The sequence below is a fragment of the Wyeomyia smithii genome, chromosome 3, assembly GCF_029784165.1.
Source record: "Wyeomyia smithii strain HCP4-BCI-WySm-NY-G18 chromosome 3, ASM2978416v1, whole genome shotgun sequence".
NCBI lineage: Eukaryota > Metazoa > Arthropoda > Insecta > Diptera > Culicidae > Wyeomyia > Wyeomyia smithii.
Window position 1 is genome coordinate 104,430,043 of NC_073696.1, and position 4,995 is coordinate 104,435,037.

The 4,995-nt window shown below is 25.2% G+C and overlaps 1 long non-coding RNA gene across 1 annotated transcript; it reads right to left on the reverse strand.

The window, feature by feature from the left end:
* Positions 1-798: 798 nt before the first annotated feature.
* Positions 799-1,346, reverse strand: LOC129732200 (uncharacterized). Its single transcript, XR_008729202.1, has 2 exons — positions 1,286-1,346; positions 799-1,223 (listed from the first exon to the last, which is right to left on the reverse strand). It is a non-coding gene; the product is annotated as an uncharacterized LOC129732200 (long non-coding RNA).
* Between the last annotated feature and the right edge of the window lie 3,649 nt (positions 1,347-4,995).

Sequence of the window (4,995 nt, forward strand, 5' to 3'; positions counted from 1 at the left end):
TCATTTTAGCCCCCTTCACTCACACATATGCAAAATCTTTCCGGTAACGTACTAGCATCAAATGTCAGAATATTCATTCGCTTGAAAGGCCGTATTCAGTTGTGTTTTATTTTTCACGTGCGTTTTATAATTTTAAAACGATGAGATCAAATATATCAACAACGTGACATATTTGAACTAAAGAAATATTTTCTATTATGCTTTCTTCATATGAAGATTTGAAAGCACATGAAGGCACATAAAGTAATAAATTTCACAACATTGAGGAATGGAAAAGCAACACTTATGGTCACAGTGGTATATTCAATTTGAGGGTGTTTTTTCGATTGCCGTTTCGTTTTGCCGATAGCCTGCATTACACGCACAATTTTGAGAAACGATCTATGACAAACTAATAGTTCCCAAGTAATACTATGAGTTTATCCAACAGTACTCTTACTCTCATGCCTGAAGTGTGAGAGCCCACATTCAGTGCGATATTCAGCCAGTATTCACGTTGAATATCATAATAAACACAAACTTGTAGTACTACTTATTGACTACAAGTTTGTCATTCAACGTTTCCCAAAATTGTGCGTGTTAAGCGAGCTAACGGCAAAACGTAACAGCAATCGAAAAAACACCCCTAAATTTAATATGCCACCTTGACCATAGATTTTGCTTTTCCATTCCTCAGTCTCGTGAAATTTATTACCTTACGTGCCTTCATGTATTTTTAAATCGTCATATGAAGAAAGCTTAATAGAAAATATTATTGTCCTTGAGGAGCGAGCTATCGGCACGCGACGCAACCTTGGCTTATGGTGTATCGAAAAATCATCTATTTATTTCATTTATAACAATAAACAGCTTAAACAACATAAAAACTAAACAACATATAACAAATGCTAACAGCGATCTAAGTCAGCTATGAATGCAGTTGTTGAGGAGTCCAGACGATCTCCAGAGAATGATATTTTATAAAAGTAAAACTGAATAAACTTTAGAACGTTTTCGCATTCTTCCGCGTATCGCAAATGGAAAACAGTGTGTAGTTTAAACAAGAGGTCCAAAGCCGATACAATGCTGCTACAAGGGAACTTAATGTTGTCCAAGATTACGAAGAATTTGTTGTTGATGTTTGCAATAGAACCAAAAGCCACTATGAATGGCTGTACATTTTTCCCCAAGTTCGGAGCTTCCAGTTGTCGAGACGCGATGGTTTCCTCTAAAGTGGCCTCTGTCTATAAGTAGTGTTGTTGAAAATCAACAGACATTAATGTATGTAACGTATAAATTTATTTACCGCCAGTACACAAATGAACGCTTGTCTGCTTTGCAATAAGGACGGTTTTGTGCGTTTTCTACCTCTTTTTTTATGAAGTATTGACGAATTATTAATGGCAATGCGTACAACGCGAGAAATATGGAGTACTCTAAAAGAATAAGCTATAATTATGACAGACTTTAAATACTGAACAATTTCCAAAAAAGCAACTAAATAGATTATTTATGATCGGATTGAAACTTTACTCAGATGTTCCTATGGGCTATAGATATCATTTTGTGCTATTAGTATTTTTTTTTAATCATGACTTAGTTTTGAGAGAGGTTTATATAAAAATGATATTGATTAAAAATATTTTTGAAGCCAGAACGATTTGTTTGGTCGGTAAAATGTCTACGTTGTAAACAATATTTTTTTTCTAATGAAAATATTCGCCGTTTAACAAGATAAAAAATTTACGGAAAAAACATAAATAAATTGAATATTAGAAAAACATATTTTTAAAAATCTGAATTTTTCTCTATGAAAACCACACAATGTTAGTTTAACATTGATAGTTGTTCGAACTTAGCATGAATCAAGCATAAAAAGATAAAACTTTTAAAAACAATTTTTTTTCATATTTTTACTGGGTATTTTTTAAGGACAAAATTACTGTTTATAACTCTGCAAAAGATACCTTATCAAATATTTTAAATATATTTATATCTGAAAATAATTCAGAAGTTTTAAACTTTTTGCTTTTACTGTGTTTATTTTCTCTGGAGAGACAACACTGTTATCTAGAAACTCATCTGACTCTAAAAATAAATGTAACCATCAATACCGGTTTTACATAAAACCTTTTCAAAAATCAGTCGTTATTTACAAAAATTATCAATAGCACAAAATGACATCTCTAGCACGTTGGAACATCTGCGTAAGGTTTTAATCAATTAAAAAACGACAGTTAATAAATTATATAGAGATTGGGACGTTTTTTGAAAAATTGCGCTATATTCAAATTTTAGTTTTTTTTTGTTGCTACGGCTGAGACGCAGAACTGTGTAAAATGAAGAGTATTTCAAAAATAGAACTTGACAGAACTTCTATCGTTCTTACATCAATAGGAAAACTTCGTCAATTGCGTCTTGCGACTAACAAGAAAAACTCATTACTAATCCAATTGACTTTTGCCTACCAGTGAGTTGAAAATGGTCTGTAAAAATAGAAGCCAAATTGTTCAATAAATCCATGTCCTCGACAATTAGCTGTTTGTAGTTTTCGAAAATGTTTTTGAATCGGCGAACAAAAGGGAAAATACGTTCCTCGAGCCTAACATGATTCGGCAGAATTTTTTTGAAGTCCACAGATATCTGTACATAAGAACGTGAATTAATAAATAAAACTTGTTACAAGATGATCGATATTACTAATTGATGCACATCCGCATAATGGGTTAAGACATCCCAATCTCCGAACGCTAATTTTCCCGTGACCGACTGGAAACGTCGCAGTGGGTAGCTGGTAATCCATAGGTTCATAATTTCTTCCTTTCGATCAAATCCGATTATGTTCAATTTGATTTTGGCAGCTGCGGATTGAAATAAACACATTGCATGAACAGCAATTGGAAAAAATGTTCAAATATAAATTATTATTAAAATTCGATTCAAAATTAAACACAAAGTCACAGTCACAAAAATTCAAATAACATAAATGTTTCACTGTATTGAAATAAAAATTAAAACAAATATTACAATTTATATTCGACTTAGAACTAAAATGAAAACCATAACATTAAAATTATTTTAAAATAAAACTATAATCAATTTTTTTATTCAAATTATCTTTAAAATTAAGATTAGAATCAAAACTGAAATTAAAATGATTTTAAAACAGAAAATATATTAAAACATATTAAAATTGAATTAAACTTAAAATAACTATTAAAATTAATATTAAAATGTATGAATTGAAATTTAATTGAAAATAATATTAAAATTGGTCGGCTTGCAGCCAAACCGAACCAAGCGTCAAAAACATTATATCGAGTAATCGGTGTTCAAAGCTGCTGCGGAGAATTTTTCGTTATAATATCATTATGAGCTGTTCGAATGATCTCGTTTTTTCATGAAAGATAAATTATTAATTTTAACATTCCTAGTGGAAACTCAATTTCGAAAATAAACGGTGCTTCGTTTGGTTTAATCGCACGCCGACCAATTTATAACAAAATTAATATCAAAATTTAAATTTAAATTAAATTAAAATTTAATTTAAATTAAATTAAAATTAAACTAGAATTAAATTAAAATTAAATTAAAATTAAATTAAAATTAAATTAAAATTAAATTAAAATTAAATTAAAATTAAATTAAAATTAAATTAAAATTAAATTAAAATTAAATTAAAATTAAATTAAAATTAAATTAAAATTAAATTAAAATTAAATTAAAATTAAATTAAAATTAAATTAAAATTAAATTAAAATTAAATTAAAATTAAATTAAAATTAAATTAAAATTAAATTAAAATTAAATTAAAATTAAATTAAAATTAAATTAAAATTAAATTAAAATTAAATTAAAATTAAATTAAAATTAAATTAAAATTAAATTAAAATTAAATTAAAATAAAATTAAAATTAGATTAAATTAAAATTAAATTAAAATTAAATTAAAATTAAATTAAAATTAAATTAAAATTAAATTAAAATTAAATTAAAATTAAATTAAAACTAAATTAAAATTAAATTAAAATTAAATTAAAATTAAATTAAAATTAAATTAAAATTAAATTAAAATTAAATTAAAATTAAATTAAAATTAAATCAAAATTAAATTAAAATAAATTAAAATTAAATTAAAATTAAATTAAAATTAAATTAAAATTAAATTAAAATTAAACTAAAATTAAATGAAAATTAAATTAAAATAAATTTAAATTAAATTAAAATTAAATTTAAATTAAATTAAAATAAATTAAAATTACATTAAAACTAAATTAAAATTAAATTAAAATAAATTAAAATTAAATTAAAATTAAATTAAAATTAAATTAAAATTAAATTAAAATTAAATTAAAATAAAATAAATTTAAAATAATATAAATTAAAATTGAATTTAAAATTGAAATTGAAATAATGTTAAAATAACATAAAAATTAAATTAAAACTGATTTGAAATTATAATAATATTAAAATTGATATGTATCAGAATTATTAAATTATTATTAAAAATTAAATTGAAATTAACTTTGAATTTAAAATGTGAATCAAACTCGATATTGACATTAACATTGAAATATATATTTAAATGAGATTGAAAATTAAAATTAATACCCTAATTTGAATCGAAATCCGAATTATAAGTCATTTTTTAATTCAAATTTTAATCAAGTGAATTTCAAACCAATCTATTGGATTTAAATCCAATAGAATATATTTTACATTTATAGAATATGTTTCACCTTGGCATTGATCACGTTCTTCGGCACTTAATTGATTCCATTGATCTTCAAATCGTTTTGGACTTTCTGGCTGTTGTTCATTTTCTGCTGTGGCTGCTGTTAGATTATATATACCTTTCTTGAATCTTGTATCATGCTGTTGCATATATTTATACCGAGTAAATAGTAACCCTGCAGCTGCCTGGTTCTGACTCTTCGGAATGTACCAGGTACGTGGGTCTTCATGCGGCAACTGGTTACATATAATTTGTACCATTTTAGTAAAGTCCGATGCCAGA